General features: G+C 35.8%; 1 pseudogene; it reads left to right on the top strand.

Annotated features, from left to right (window-relative positions):
- The first annotated feature begins 2,582 nt into the window (after window positions 1-2,582).
- On the top strand, window positions 2,583-14,548 carry LOC141661136 (dephospho-CoA kinase-like; annotated as a pseudogene).
- The last annotated feature ends 3,200 nt before the right edge of the window (window positions 14,549-17,748 follow it).

The raw sequence follows: 17,748 nt of genomic DNA, 5'->3' as shown, positions 1-17,748 counted from the left end.
ATTATCAACTAAAAATAATTAATTGAATAATTTAGATTTATTTTTGAATTAAAAATAATTTTTAAAATAATATTGGAATTTAAAATAATTTAAAATAATTAAAAACAAATCTGAAAATAATAATAAAAAGAAAATATAATTTTTTTATAATTAAAACAGAAATCTAATATTTGCAAATTTAAAAACATAAATCCAAATTTTGCAAGTTTTTAAAACTAGAATACTGAAATTATAATTTTGAAAACGACCGGGGCCTAAACTGTAATTTTTACCCCGGCTGTCTTCTCCGGTGATGCCCGCCGGTCAGTCGCCATTAACGTAAACTAGGGCTTTTGTGGTCAACTATAAACTCGCCCAGAAACTCACAAAATCAACAGCGAATGGTCTACTATCTCCCAGCAACACGTTTGTGCCATCATAATCAGCAAATAACACGACATTTGACCGGAAAAACGGGCCAAACTTTACATCGCCGCTGTGTTCATTTTTCCAGCCATATCAATTTTGTTTTCGTCTGTTAATCTTATATACACCATTCGATTCGTTTTTCAATGATCTACACACTGGTGTGATCAATTTCAGCTAATAACCCTTAACAAAGAGACGCTTAAATTTTAATTATGAACATTCAAAGCTATAAACCCTAATTTCAATAATTCGAGAATTAAACTCAATTTTCTACATGTTATTGAACTCCAAATTCAATATATAATATACCAAAATGATCAGGACAAAATTATCTATAAGATACAATCATCAAATCATATTAACAACATCAAAATCAAAATTTCATATATTAACCTTTAATTAATTCAAAATTAAATAATTAAATAGGAAAATCACCTTGATATCTGCACTGAAATTTATGATTGATTCTGAAAGAGTTTTTCGAGAGCTTCGATTTGGTATATGACACGCTTGATTCCGAGTTCGGTTACGCCTTCATTTTTAGGTTCGATTCTCAAGAACACGACGAATTTTCGGGTTTTTCTCTGTAAATTATATATTTTAACTGTTTGTTTATGATTATACGAATTAAATAAAATAAGAAAAAGGTTATTTATACTTATGGAATATTAACACCCGTTTGATCGTATTGGATCCGGAAATAGGTTTCTTAGGTGCTAAGTAACTGCAAAAACGATCCGATTTGATATCAGTTTTGGATAATTATCAAAATCGGGCTTCTTATAAAACACTTTACGAGAAAATAATATAAAAATATCCCGCTGCTCGAGAATACGGGTTTATTGATCTATCGAAATGACTATCGTATCGAAAATTTTACGCCGGGACTCGTACGGGTCAAACCGTACTCCGGATCGAAAAAGTCCAAACATGGAAAATGTTGGGAATAATCAGATTAGGTTAAGAAGGAGTTTTCTGAAGATTTTCGGGTTGTAAAAACGTAAAAACGGTTGAAGTTGGACGATTCTCGATTTTATAAAATAGTTTTATAATTATGTAGAAATTAATTATTAAATCCATAAATCATTATAAAATCATATAACAACCTAATAATTACCAGAAAAATACCAAAATTATCTATATTTTATTCTGGACATATTAAAATTAACATGCTCACATTTATCACATATAAACATCTAAATATCAATATCAATCATCAGATAAATCACCGGAAATCAGTAAATCACATAATAATAACATAATAATTATTTATTGATAAAAGTAATTACACGCTATATCCCGGATATTACATCGGGGCAAGGGTTAAAAGGTAAAATGCATGATCCGCATTCATTAAAAATGAACCGCATTCCCTACCAGATATATATATATTTGTTTCCATTTGTATCTGTTTCTCTTCTTCCCCCCTCTCTCTCATTTTGTCCTGCCACGGTCTTTCCCTCTTCTCTTTTATTCTTATCCCTTTTTCTTCTTCTTTCATATTTGACGTATACAATTCAAAAAACAAAGCCTTCAATTGATTCTTTAAGCTCTGGCCGGAAAAAAATGGATCTCCTAACTTTTCCTTCGGCACCTCCAATATCAAACGGATTTTAACTGATATGGAGAAAAATGGTTTATGCACTGATTCTGGATTGTTAGATCGGCAGGTGGTCGATTTCTGATATTTCAGCCGATAAATAGCAATAGCGTGACACACAGACACACACATAACCTTTTGATTTCCTCCATTTGTGCAAAGACAGAGGTATCCCATTTGAGGTGCTGAATTTCCCCCCAAATTAACTTGAAAGTAATCAAAACTTGAATATTTACAGTGTTTTGACTTTTGAGTATAGATTTGCAGGAATTATTTTCCTTGCCAACAAACATAGCTTAAATACATACTTTCTTATAGACTCTTTTTTACACCGGGATCATAATTACTACCCTTATTACACTTACTAATATGATTTGTCATTATGTGTACATATTTGATCAAGTTTCTTGTATGATTTCCATAGGATGTTCTTAGTTTGTTTTCTTGTCAGCTAGAATCCAAACTTTTTTCTATTGGTTTAAGGTCTTATAATGTTATTTATTTATGTACTAATCAGTAATTGTGGAACTCATTGGCTGAAGAAATAAGAGATCAAGAAGAAAAGAGATGAAATATGAGGATTGTCGGATTAACAGGAGGAATCAGATCGGGGAAGATTATTCTTTCTAATATTTTCAAGTCTCATGCAATCCCAGTCGTTGACGCAGACCATGTAGCTCGTATATGCTTTAATGCTCGTGTGTATGTGTGTATTTGTGTGTGTGCATGCACTCTTCAGTTTTATAATTTCTACAACTTCTTTCTGTGAATAATTGAATATATGTAGAATTAAGGAAGAAATTACTTGATGTCTGATAACTTGATCTTCTGCTCTTTAGTTGTATTATTTATGCTACAACTCTGTGTTGAAATTTGAAGTCTTTAATCAGATTCTTCATCGTGTAGATGTTAAGAATTAGAAAGTTTTTATCATGTCTGCTCGTGAAGCATTCTATACATATTTATATATTGTTAGGAGTAATTGATGATATCAAGCAGAAACTATCAGAAGTTCACATCAGAACTTATATATCAACGGATGATGATGATGATATCAACGGATGATGATGATGATATCAACGGATGATGTAATCAGTATTTGTCATATCAGTATATCTTCGATAAGAAAAAAGAAACAAGAACTCAAGGCGGTGAAGGACTTTATCTCAGAAGCATTGTATTAGGTTTCCTTGTTGTTAATAGAATAGGATTTCTTATACATTGTGTAATTGTGCTCTATATAAAGCACATATTAGGTTCATGCTATAAGCAATTGCGACATTGTTATATCTTTCGCATAACCTAGCAGCTCTCAAGGATAATTGTTCATCCTTTCGAGAGAGTACGTTTGTAATAAGTTTTTATCGGTTAATATAAAAACTGTTGATTTTGTTGAAGCTTTGTCGAATTGATTGTATTAACTGTATTCACCCCCCTATAGTTGATGAAGAGCCTAACAATTGGTATCAGAGTTTGCTGTTAACATACAAACAGTTTAAGATCTGAAATCAGAGTTTGCTGTTAACATACAAACATTTTAAGATCTGAAAATCAATCTATAATGGGAGACAAAGAAGAAGAACCAAAGAATCCAAAACCATCAACCCCAGCCACATCACAGATCAGTATCAACATTAGTAGGTATGAAGCAATCAAGGTTCCAATCCCGAAGATACATGAATATCCAATCTGGAAAGTCAGGATGGCCATGTGTTTGGAAGCCACAGATCCTGAATATCTAAACATAATTTATGATGGTTCTCATAAACCAATGAAGGTAGTTGTTTCTGTTGCAGGAGAATCAGAGAAGATGATAGACAAATACAGGAAGGACTATACTCCGGAAGATCTCTCATCTATTATGAAGGATGCTAAGGTCAGACACATCCTGTATAGCAGCTTGATAGTGTTATGTCCAATTGAGTCATTGGATGTCAGACAACAAAAGAGATATGGGATGCTTTAGAAGTAAAGTGTCAAGGTACAACCGCTATCAAAAAGAACAGGAAGACAGTACTTACTCAAGAATATGAGCACCTTGACTCAAGAGACTTTGAGTCCTTAACTGAGATCTATGACAGATTTCAGAATTTGCTGAATGACTTATCCCTTGTCAATAAAGAATATGATTTGGAGGACTCAAACTTGAGGTTCCTACTTGCTCTCCCTGAAAAGTGGGACTTTAAAGTCATATCAATAAGGGATAACTATGAACTTAATGACACACCTCTAGATGAGATCTATGGAGTTCTGAAAATTCATGAACTAGAGATGGAGCAAAGAAGCAAGAGGAAAGGATCTAGGTCTAGACCAGTTGCACTCAAGGTTGAAGAGAAGCCAAAGGAGAAAGTTAGGATGAAAAGCTACTCCAAAGGGAAAGCCATAATTGCAAAGTCAGATACCGAATCATCAAATTATGATGATGACTTAAGTACTGATACTAGATCAGATATTGACAGTGATCATAACAATAATGAAGACATAGATCAGATGGTTGCCCCACTGGTTAAAAGTTTGAAGAATATGGTCTACAAGAACTTCAAGAAAGGGAGAAGATTTTCTGGAAAAGGTTCCAGTTCCTCAAACTCTGATAAGAGGAACAACAGAAGAAATGCTGATTGGAAGGAATCAAGATCTGGAAAACCTGACAAGTCAAAAGAAAGATGTTACAACTATGATGGAATTGGACATTTTGCAGCTGACTGCAGAAAACCCATAGCTTAGAAGAAACAAGCTTTGATCTCAAAGAAAAGAAACTGGGATGATTCATCAGATTCAGATGATGGGATCAATTATGCTCTCATGGAAAATGTTGATGTTGAGGCCAACAATGCTGAATTAAAGGGTAACAGGAGGAATACTAAAGTCTTGGACAGTGGATGCTCAGGACACATGACTGGTTATAAATCCCTGCTATCAGAATTTGAGGAGAAGGCTGGCCCAAGTGTTTTTTATGGAGATGGAAACTTAGAAAAAATCTTGGGATATGGAAAAATCAAAATTGGAAATGTCATCATTGAAAATATATCTCTAGTTGCAGGACTCAAGCATAATTTGATCAGTGTGAGTCAAATTTGTGACAGAGGTTACCATGTCAATTTTTATGAGGAGCATTGTAAAATTATCATTAAGTCTGATGGCAAGATTGCAATGACTGGTGTAAGACATGGTAGTTTATATGAAGTCAGGGTCTCCACAAGTATTGATGATTCAGAAGTTTGTCTACTAAGTAGAGCATCTGTGAAAGACAGCTGGAACTAGCATAAAAGACTTTATCACCTCAACTTCAATAATATCAATGAACTTACGAGAAAAGATCTTATTAGAGGATTGTCCAATACAGTGTTTACTCCTGATGGCTTATGTGATTCATGCCAGAAATCCAAGAAATGGAAAACATCTTTCAAGAGTAAAACTGAATCCTCCATTCTTGAACCATATCATCTACTTCATATCGATCTCTTTGGTCCGGTGAATGTTATGTCAATTTCCAAGAAGAGGTATGCAATCATAATTGTTGATGAATATACAAGATACACATGGGTGTATTTTCTGTACACCAAGGATGAATCTCCATCCATTCTTCTTGATCATGTGAGGGATCTGTAAAAAGGATCAACATACAAAGTGAAGACTGAAGATCATCAGAAGTGATAATGGAACTGAATTCAAGAATAGCTCTATGGAAGAGTTCTGCAAACTCAAGGGGATAAAACAAGAGTTTTCTGCTCTTGGAACTCCACAATAAAATGGAGTTGTTGAAAGAAATAATAGAACTCTTATAGAAGCTACAAGAACCATGCTAGAGGAAGCAAGATTGCCTACCTACTTTTGGGCCGAGGCTGTGCAAACTGATTGCTTTACACAAAATGCAACATTGATCAACATGCATGGAAAAACACCATTTGAGATGGTGAAGGGAAAGAAGCCAAATTTAAAGTATTTTCATATTTTTGGTTGTAAGTGTTTTGTTCTCAAAAATCATCCGGAGCAGCTGACCAAGTTTAATCTAAAAGCTGATGAAGGAATTTTGTGGGATATCCTCGTCCACAAAAGCCTTCAGAGTTTACAATCTGAGAACAAGAACAGTCATGGAATCCATACATGTATCTTTTGATGACAAGAAGATAACAAGTCTAGAAGATGCAGATGACCATGAAAAATTGAGATTTGAAAATGAAGTACCTTATGCTGAACTTTTAAATCTTGACCCTGATACAGTAAATCGTGATATCACTCAAAGCTCTGATGTTCCACATAACAGTGGAAATTCTTCTAACACTGAAGCATATATTGAGGGGAACAACATGATTTAAATCTAGAGACTACTACAAGTGATTCAACTCAAGAAACATCAGTAGAAAGATCATCAGTCTCATCTTCCTCAAACTCTGATGAGTCAAATATTGATAAAAATGGGGGAGCATCAGGAAATAATAGTGGTACTAATCAAAGAAATAACAGAGAGTTCATGGATCAAGGGGGAGGTTCATCTTCAAGGAGTCAACTTCCATCTGCAAGAAAATGGTCTAAGTCACACACACCTGACTTAATTATTGGAAACCCTGACAGTGGTGTAAGAACAAGAAAAGCCACTCAGAATGAATGTATTTACCATTCTTTTCTATCTCAAACTGTACCTAAGAATATTGAAGAAATTCTGCAAGATGTTGACTGGGTTACAGAAATGCAAGAGGAGCTCAATGAATTTGAAAGGAACAAAGTCTAGACTCTTGTGCCAAGACCAAAGAACAGATCTGTAGTTGGCATAAAGTGGGTGTTCAGAAACAAAACTGACAGTGAGGGCATTATCACAAGGAATAAAGCAAGACTGGTTGCAAAGGGTTATTCACAACAAGAAGGCATTGATTATGATGAGACATATGCTCTAGTTGCAAGACTTGAGGCAATTAGAATCTTTCTTGCCTATGCTTCTCACAAGAAGTTTAAGGTGTTCCAAATGGATGTGAAGAGTGCATTTTTAAATGGAGAACTTGAAGAGGAATTTTATGTTGAACAACCTCCAGGGTTCATTGATCCAAAGTATCCAGATCATGTCTACTTTCTGGATAAAGCACTCTATGGACTGAAGCAAGCTTTAAGGGTCTGGTATGAAACATTTGTTATTTTTACTAGAAAGTGGTTTCACAAGAGGTACAATTAACAAAACTCTCTTTTATAAATACCATGGTAAGGACTTGTTATTAGTGTAGATATATGTTGATGATATCATTTTTAGATCTACTAATGATAAACTTTGTGAGAGATTTTCAAAGCTAATGTGGTCCAGGTATCAAATGAGTATGATGGGAGAATTGAGTTACTTTCTAGGGTTACAAGTTAAACAGACTGATGAAGGGATCTTCATAATTCAATCCAAATACACCAGGAATTTACTCAAAAGATTTAGAATTCAAGACTGCTCAACTGCATCAACTCCCATGGCCACTGCAACCAAGTTAGATTTAAATACTGGTTCCTCAGTAGATATAACTAACTACAGAGGTACGATTGGCTCACTCCTATATCTGACTGCTAGTAGACCTGATATCATGTATGCTACCTGTCTCTGTGCAAGGTTCCAAGCTAATCCTAGAGAACCTCGTATATTAGTTGTGAAAAGAATTTTTAAGTATCTCAAAGGCACCATGAATTTGGGATTATGTATCCTAGAGATTCAGACTTTAAGCTAATTGGATATTCGGATGTTGATTTTACAGGAGGTAAAACAGACAGGAAAAACACTTCTGAAAGCTGCCAATTTCTTGGTGGCAGATTGGTTTCTTGGTAAAGCAAGAAACAAAAGTCAATTTCCACTTCAACTGCAGAAGCAGAATACATTGCTGCAAGAAGCTGTTGTGCTCAGATTCTATGGATGAAGAATCAGCTACTGGATTATGGGTTAGACTATTCTTCTATTCCTATATATTATGGTAATCAAAGTGATATTGCAATGACAGGAAATCCAGTGCAGCATTCAATGACTAAACACATCAGCATCAGGTACCGTTTTATAAGGGAACATGTGGAAGCAGGTACAGTGGAATTGGTCTTTGTTCCAACAGATCAGCAAGTACCAGATATATTCACCAAGCCTCTCTGTGAAGCTACTTTCACAAGATTGGTGAATGAATTGGGAATGATATCAGGACATTTCTCAAACTCTAATAATTAAGTCTGCTGATATATTGAAGCATGGTATCTTATTATGTGTCAGTACTTGTTAGATACTGATGGTGTGCTAAATGTTGATGCCATGATAACATGCAATTATCTTCTATGATCTTATGTGAAAACTACATGTTAAACTACTAATTATGTGTACATGCCCTGTGATTAGTTAAACTTGATTTAACTAATAGATTCTGTCAGTAGTTGATAAATCCTGATAGTCGTGATTAAATACTGATAATGGTCAAATCATGATTGACTGTTATATTTCATTGATTATTTTGAATTTATTCGAAATAAATGGTTATGCAGTATTTTTAATTAATCAGTGAGTTAGTGGAAATCTTTTAATTGCTTAAATGGGTTAGCTACTGATGTAAGTATCTAGTAATACTTGAGTACTTACATTAGGAATAGGAATCTGAAGAGAGAGAATACTTTTTGTTTACCTAGATACGCGTAATCATGTATTCGTATTATGATTAATTATTACATGATTAATCAAAGAGTCTTTTCAGTTTCTATCTCCTCTGCTATAAATACTAACCCTCCACTCCCAAAACTTCTTACTGCCTTTTCATACTCAACTCATCATCTTCTCAATATTTTATTCAACTTCACTCATCAAAAATGGCTTAACCCCAGTTTTACAAACGCAACGGTGGATGCTATTTGCCAATCTTCAATCCCAGTGATGAAAAGATATACTTTGATCCATACGGATATATGGTTCATAATGGTGGTGAAATTTATCACCCAACTGAAGTTCCAAACTCAGTCTATGATCATCTTTCTTGGGATGATCAGCTGGAACTACATTTATTCACCGGAGAAGTTCTTAAAGAAGAACTTCGTGCTGAACTGGCGGAACGTGCTCGTTAAGCAGCTCTTGAGCTACAAGAGAATATCATCTCTCTTGCAGGCACTATGAGTAGGATTTATTATCGCAGGGCGATGAGGTCGGACCAACCAGCAAAGAGGTAGAAGAAGTCCGAGTAGTTAGATTGTTTAGGGTTTTATGTTTAAAATTCTATAAAGTCTTGTACTCTACTTCTTAACTATTTATGAAAATGTTTTTTCCTTCTTTGACTCTTTAAGTGAATGCATACTTGTTTAATTTCTTATTTATGCTTGAATGCTTTTAACTGTTCATATCCAAATCAGTACTACATGTTTAATTTCAGATGTTTTTAATAGTGCATGTGAAGAAACTAATCTCTGTTTAAGTTCATGTGATTACTTCAGTATAGATTGAGCACACTACAGGAAATAACTGTTGTTAAAGAAGAAATTTATGAAAGATTTAATTCTTAGCCAATGAGGATTATTGTCTTTGAGTGTACTTGACTATCTAAAATGTCTATTCAAGACATACTTTTAAGACTTTTTTTCCTATTCAAGAAAGTTGTTCAAACTCATTTCTTAAAATTACACATCTTATATCTTAAATTTCTTCTCACAACTGAAACACTTGAATCCTTTTCTCAAATGTTGCCAAAATTCAAGTGACATAATTCTTGAAATTATGCTCACCACTCAGAAACAACATTCAGTTGGTTAGAGACTACTTGCTGAGGTAGATCTTAATGATACTAATAGAGACATAGAGGTTTCATCAGTTTTTACTAAAGACTCTGTAATAGCTTTTAATAAACACATTCAAGTGTTAGTTCTTTGCAAGAAGAACAAGGTTTGAGATCATGGTACATGACGGTAACCTGATCAAATCCTCTCCAATTCAAATGGAGGTTCTCATTATTGATGAACAACAACTATCATAACCAGAGTGTTAACTATGAGTTTAATTGTTACTTCAGATTCACAAGGTATAAATATTGTTATTACTTTATCAGCATTTATTCTAAATACTGATTCAGTTTTTTAGCATTTTTTTTATGATATAAATCATGTTGGTATGATTACTTCCAGACCTTATTTAAGGAATACCTCTAGTTTTATGACCACATATGACCCTTCTTTAGTCGCCTCTTATTTTTGTAGGACAATCTTTCTGAGCTTTTTCTGTGAGATGTGTGAAAAGATTGAGAGAAAAATAGAATTAAAGAGAGGCAGGATCCTTCCTGACAAAAGGAGAGGTAGATAAGAGATAGGATTTAGTAATCCTTGTGAGGAAGTTCTGATTATTAAAAGTCATGAGATATGTGGACACATGAGACAATCCCAATTTTTGTTGAAAAACAGACCATTTACTCTACTTTTTCATCACCCGAGAAAATCCCTGTTGTTGCTGAAGATATAGTAGCACAACTGTCCATTCATAAAGTTTCATCCATTTCAGAATCACCATAGTATTCTACATCAACTGAGGACCTGGAAGTTAATCTTGAAGTTCCAATTCATTTATCTATAATACTTGAAGATGTGGAGTTAACTGCTGAAGGTGTGGAAGCTTCCGAAGCTGCTGGATCACATACTGCACCAATTTCTAATTCTATTCTACATGTTGAAGCTGGTGATGAAGTTCAGAAATTAGTGCAAAATCCAGTTGCTATTGAAGAATCTAAAGATGTTGAAGAAGCTAATATTTCTAATGTTATTATAGATCGTGAGGATGATCTTTTCTTCCCTGAAGATATGCCTCTGCATGTGACACAACAGAGAATGAAAGAGTTAGATGCTAAGGACACAGATTATTTTGATAATCTCTAGAATGCTCATTTGAAAGATGATACATATCTTATTTCCAGAACAAAAGTTGTTGCACATCTGGAAATAACACAACAGAAGATTAAGAATCCTGATATGCTGAATCATCTGAAAGCATCAACTTTAGTTGTCAGATCCTTACATACAGCTCAAGAAGCAACTACTACTCAAATCAATCAGATCAAAGAATCATTGATTATTTCAAGGCTGACTACTCATCAGGAAATTCAGAAACAAATTGCATCAATTGTTGTAGGCCAAATGCAATTGAAGCCAGTCAAGCTAGATTGGAAGCTAAACAAGCTCAAATGTCTGATCAACTTATAGAAGTTTAAAATTCAATGGAGCCGATTCTTTCTCTACTGCTTGGTGATGATGATAAAAAGGGGGAAAAATTGTTAAATGTGAATGCAAACAGCTGACATTGAAAAATAATAATGATGAAAATCCTGATGGAGGTAAAAGGGGGACAGAAGGATAGTGAAAGGAGAAGAGGTGAAGAGCTAGTTGGAGTTAGTGGTTCATCAAAAGCAATCACTTGATTTCAATATAGACAAGGTGGAGATAATAAAAGGAATGAAAGAGGAGTAGAAGATTTGACTATGACTCCAAAAATGCAACAATCTTTACAAGTCACAACTGCTGCTAATAAGACCAAGTTATTCTGGAGATAAAAGCTGGTACTGAAGCAAGTCAATATCTTCAAACCTATTGCTTGCTGGCTACGAATCCCATTTCACGAATTCTGAAAGTAAAAGGAAGAAAGATAGCTCTGTTTTGGATCGAAGTATTTGAATCTGAGGTGAGTAGAAGAATCTTTAAAAGAGAAAATCCTGGAGTTGATCTTGAACATCTAAGGAAAATGGGGGAAGACTTCAAGAATTCCATGAAGATAGCAAATGTTGATTTTGTTGTTATTTCTCAAGTACTTTATGAAGATGATCCTTCTAACAGACCAACCAGAGGTGTAGTTATAAGGGAAATCAGTCAAGCATAAGATGAAAGATCTCTCAGATCTCAAGATATCTTAACTGCTGACAAGAAGCTTAAAGGAAAAGAGAAGATAGGATATAAGTCAAAGATTTTAAAGTCTAAAGCCAAATTTATTGCAAAGAAGAAATCAGTATCTAAGGAAACTAAATCTCAAATGCTGATAGATTCAATCTATACAGTAGTTCAAACTTATGATACTGAAGAAAAATGTGAAGAAGAAGAAGAAATCAACCAAGCTCACCAAAGAAGGAAGATTTATGGAGCTGAATGGGCTGATAAACTAAAATTAACCTCTGACATTGCTCAAGTTAAAGAAGCTATTATTCAACCAATCACAACCTCTGATTCTACTCATGTTATTGATTTCTTAAACCCAATTCAAGCAGATTTATCAAATTATAATTCTGAAGACATAGTCTCTGATAATCTAGAATTTACTTTTGAAGAAAAGAAAAAGCTACTATGGGGAAGCAAGAAACCAGCACCTAGAATAGATTCTTCTGAAACATTAAAGAAGATTTATAGTGGAAGTTCTTGATCTAGACAACCTGGAATCACAAGTGGTCTTGGAAGATTAAATGCTGATGATCTATTTGTAGGAGATGCTTTGACTATAAGAAAGCATTCTTATTTGACAGAAATAGGAGACAATGTAATGCTTGAAGACTTACAGGAGATCATATCAGTGCAAATTGTTATTGATCATACTGGAGAGAAAATAATCCTATTTTCTGGAGTCTGGGAGAAGCTTAAGGTTGAAATAAGAACAGTTTAGAGACAACCCATGGCAGGAATTGGAACTTATTGCTACGATTCTCAAGGTAACTAATTATGCAACTACCAGATGGTCTGTATTCATAAAGAACCTGATACAGTTAAAGCAAAAAGGAATGCCTTATAAATCAAACTACATTCTAAAGTACATTGATCAATCTGAATATGCTGTTGATATGCCTATTGGAGGAGCTAAGATAGAAATGAGTCTAGGAACTAAAGTTTTAACCTTTAATGAAAAAGTCGGGGGAGATTGTTAGGAGCAATTGGTGATATTAAGCATAAACTATCCGAAATTCACATCAGAACTTATATATCAACGGATGATAATGATATCAACGGATGATGTAATCAGTATTTGTCACATCAGTTGATCTTCGATAAGAAAAAAGAAACAGGAACTTAAGGCGGTGAAGGACTTTATCTCAGAAGCATTGTATTAGGTTTCCTTGTTAATATAATAGGATTCCTTATACATTGTGTAGTTGTGCTCTATATAAAGCACATATTAGGTTCATTATATAAGCAATTGTGACATTGTTATATCTTTCGCATAACCTAGCAGCTCTCAAGGATAATTTTTCATCCTTTCGAGAGAGTACGTTTGTAATACATTTTTTATCAGTTAATATAAAAACTATTGATTATGTTGAAGCTTTGTCGAATTGATTGTATTAACTGTATCCACCCCCTCTACAGTTGATTAAGGACCTAACATATATATATATATTATAAAAGATTTCGTATTTTGGTTTACAACTAAAGTAACTACAACATAGAAAAGAAAATATTATGTTTGATAATTATTTTACAAGTATGTTCATATACCTATCAAGATTGTGTATTTAAAATGTAATCAATTTTTTCAAATGTGTACAAATATACCAAACATCTTCATGTTAGCTTGAAATCTAGTGAGGAAAGCTGAACGAGCAATTTTTTGCTCATTCGCTTGCTTTATGGTTAGCATGCTCATAATTTAATTCACGGGATATTTTGAGGAAGGGAACTGGTGGTTGGAAAAAGGTTGTGGAAGCATGTGGTGAGGACATACTTCAGGCCAATGGGGAGGTTGATAGGCCAAAGCTAGGCCAAATTGTGTTTTCTGATCATGAGAAATGACAGGTTCTTAATAGGTAAGTCGTAGATAACTAAATATGCAATTTAATTGTCAACAAATGATTTACCTTCTTCCCGGGAACATATTTCATTGCTTCTCTTACGGTTTTTGTAAGGCTGAAGTAAACTTAAAATGATTATAAATGAATATTTAAAATTAATTTCATTACTGGGGTGTTGATATTACCTTTCTAATATAATTAAATATTACATAGCATATATGCTTTTTTGACGAAGATGTGTATAAAATAACATGTGTTCAGTATGCATCAATATTTTTAATGGATTTTGGTACATATTTGTAGGTTACTTGCACCTTATATATCACAGGTTATCTTTCAAGGAGTTCTGAAGTTATGGTTGAAGGGCTACAAGGTTATCATTCTTGACATCCCATTGTTGTTCGAGGTTAAGATGGACAAGTGGACAAGTCCCACCATTGTTGTATGGGTTGATCCAGAAACACAACTTACACGGCTTATGGAAAGAGATGGTACGTTGATGGAGGATGCAAAAAACAGGATAGATGCTCAGATGCCTTTGGATTTAAAAAAGGCCAAGGCAGATATTGTGATTGACAACACTGGATCTTTTGAAGAGCTGAATGAGAAGTTTTATAAAGGAAATGGATTATTACAAAAGCTAAAATTCATAGTGGTTGTGATTATTGTGCTGTACTTGGAACTCAGAAGCTTATTTTCTATACCGTATAACGAAAATTTTGACAAAGTATTTCTAGTTATTACACTGTGTTGGACCTTAGACCAGAAGAAAGGGGCCCATGAAGTCTTAGTGATAATAGTTATTGAACTTTGATGTAAAGCCCAAGAAGGCCCATTTGTAAAGAAATCCCATTTGGGACTTCCTATAAATATAAGGTGGTTGGATAATTAAATAAATAAAAGATCTCTTTAAAGATTAAGGCTTAAATATTAAATAATATTCGAGACTTATCATTTGGCGCTAGAAGGAGGGGTTTCTTTATTCTTAGATCCAACGAATTCATGGAGGAAATCGATCCGAACGAAATCATAGAAACAACAGCAGAGATCGCCACTGTTGTTAGGCATCGCGACGACCAAGAGTCGCCGTAAAAGCCTTCGCTTCAACCAAAATGCATGTTCCCACCACCTGAGCAAACTGGTCACGATCAACAGCTTAATATCGTGGTCACGGAGCCACAGGCGAGGAAGCGCAATTGTAAAACAGATCAATACCAGAGAATTTCAACCTTGACAGGAAAGCAGGTGCTTTCTAGTGATCTGCGTTTGCATCTGGAGAAAGAAGAGCGTGCGAAACTGAAGGAAACAGAAGAACCCGAGGCTCCGGCGTACTCAGATGAAGAGCCCGAGCTCATGGAAAAAGAGGTACGCCTCTTGCAAGCCAAATTAGAACGGAAGCGTGAAATATATCGCCTCTGACATGAGCTTCATCAGACGATGTTCGCCCTTCAAGAGATGGGGGAGCAGTACTATGATGATGAAAATGATGTAGAATATGAGTAAGAACCCTCTGCCGAGTCGACATATTCACAACCTCGTGAACGCTGACAACGCATGGTACCATCGGGTGATGCCTCCCAAAGGACGGAGTCTACAGAGTCCACCTCCTACGAAGAATCCGCTATAATGCAAGAACAGATAGCTCAAATACGTAACATAATGCGCAATCAGTCGAGATTCGAAACTGTCAGTGAAAGCCCCTTATCTCTCGTCCTCGAAAAATCTCACATCGACAGGACATTAAAGACACCAACACTCGATCACTTTGATGGATCATCCGACCCCTTGGCATTTCTCGATACTTTTAACAGTCGTATGGCTTTCTTCAGGCACTCTGAAATCGCCCGATGCCAATTTTTCTCCACGTGCCTCCAAGGTATGACTCTCTGATGGTATATTAATCTACCACCCCATTCTATTGACTTGTGGTTAACATTAAAAAGTAAATTCCAGGCTCGCTTCTCCAGCAATTATAAGGGAATAAAGGTCACAGCGTCATTAATGACCATGCACCAACGCTCAGGTGAGAGCCTCGGGAGTTTCTTAACTCGGTTTAGAGAAGAAATAACGTAAATTACAGACCTCATAGAACAAATGGCTGTCAATTTCCTATCAGCGGGTATCGACAAGTCACGACATGGACTACTCCTCGAGGATATATTTGAGAAACGGCCAAAAACTTTACAAGCGGCATTTCAAATTATTGAGCATCAAATGATGCTTCAAGAGGCGGTGAGTTGCATACAGTCACCCAAACGCTCTTTAAGGTATGAACCTCATCAAAGCTATAGTCCGCGATCACCCGTGAGAGAGAGGCGTCAAGACCGCTGTCGATCTCCCCAGAACCGAGTCGTTGATTACCCTCCGAGGGATCGAAGGGAAAAAGATTGGCATCCTCGAAGTCAACCCGACAAAGAATTCACCAAGATCAACGATGAGAAAACGACGATTCTAGCAGTGTTAAAAACATAACCAGACTATCACCCATGAAACCCGACATACCTCCAAGTTCCAGATATTGTGATTATCACGAAGACACTGGTCACACAACGGAACAATGCTTCCAACTCAGCAACCTCATTGAAAGTAAGATTCGCCGAGGACAATTTGTCCACTATGTATAGCAAGATGATCGCGTCATTGACGTCATTTTGGCAGTGTAGCCGCGGGAGGATTTTTTCACAACTCTCGCAAATCTTATGTTCGAGAAGTTTTTAATGTCAATCTCTCAACAACTAAACGCCCTTGAGCGAATCTGTCTTCAATCATATCCTTCTCGGATGATGATTACCATCCCGGACTCATCGAACACCATCAGGACGCCCTTATCATTACGAAACGAGTGGGAAACAATATAGTTAAGAAAATGATGGTTGACAATGAAAGCTCCGTTGATATCTTATATCATCACGCCTTCTCCCGAATGGACATCGGGGACCGAAGACTCGAGAATTCTCGAACCTCGCTGTATGGGTTTACCGGGAATGAAGTCTATGTGGTAGGAATCATCGATATGCCGGTACTTTTTGGCTTTCCCCCGTGCCAAATATGGAAGGTGGTCAAGTTTCATGTGATTAGTGCCTCGTCTAGCTTCAACGCTATACTGGGGCGAACTACAATCACCGCCCTATGCACTATAACTTCCATATCCCACTTGAAAATGAAATTTGCCACAGACTTCGGGGTAGATGAAATGACTGGGTACCAGGCAATGGCTGGACAATGCTATTTAACCACATTTTCTCCAAGGAAAAAAGTAGATGAGTAACTGGGAGTCAATCAAGTGGTTGACGTCGATCCCAGAGAATTAATCGACACACCCACAAGTAACTCTTGCTCCCCTGTCGAAGAAACTGAAGAGGTGGAAGTATTTGAAGGAAACCCTGAGAAAACTACAAGAATTGGCAAAAATTTCCCTGAACTTTTAAAGAAAGATATCACGAATCTCATCCGAGAGTTCTCCGACATTTTCACCTGGGACCCCAAGGACATGCCCGGGATCCCGGAGGTCGTCTCTCGGCATTTTTTACACATCAGTAAAAGCATCAAACTCGTAAGACAGAAATACCGAACATTCTCTGCCCAGAAAAGAGCAGCCATTGACCAAGAGATTGACAGATTGCTTGAGGCCGGTTTTATCGAACCGGTACAATTCCCTACATGGATCTCGAATGTGGTCCTGGTCAAGAAAAATAATGGGAAATGGAGGATGTGCATCGATTACTCGAACGTGAATAGGGCTTGTCACAAAAAAATTTATCCTCTACCGAATATCGACCAACTTATTGATGCGACAGCAGGACATGAGCTCTTATCTTTTATGGATGCTTTATCAGGGTACAATCAAATCAAGATGGATTCTCAAGATTGGCAGCAAACTGCGTTCATCACACACAGAGGGGTCTTCGGATACCGAGTAATGCCTTTCGGTTTAATCAATGCGGGGGCCACATTTCAGCAAATGATGGATAAGATATTTGCCTCGTAGATCGGGAGAAATATGCTGATCTACGT

Source organism: Apium graveolens, chromosome 5, assembly GCF_009905375.1.
Source record: "Apium graveolens cultivar Ventura chromosome 5, ASM990537v1, whole genome shotgun sequence".
In the NCBI taxonomy this organism is placed as follows: domain Eukaryota; kingdom Viridiplantae; phylum Streptophyta; class Magnoliopsida; order Apiales; family Apiaceae; genus Apium; species Apium graveolens.
The sequence above is the reverse complement of the archived record's forward strand: the minus strand, read 5'-3'. Positions and strand labels throughout refer to the sequence as shown.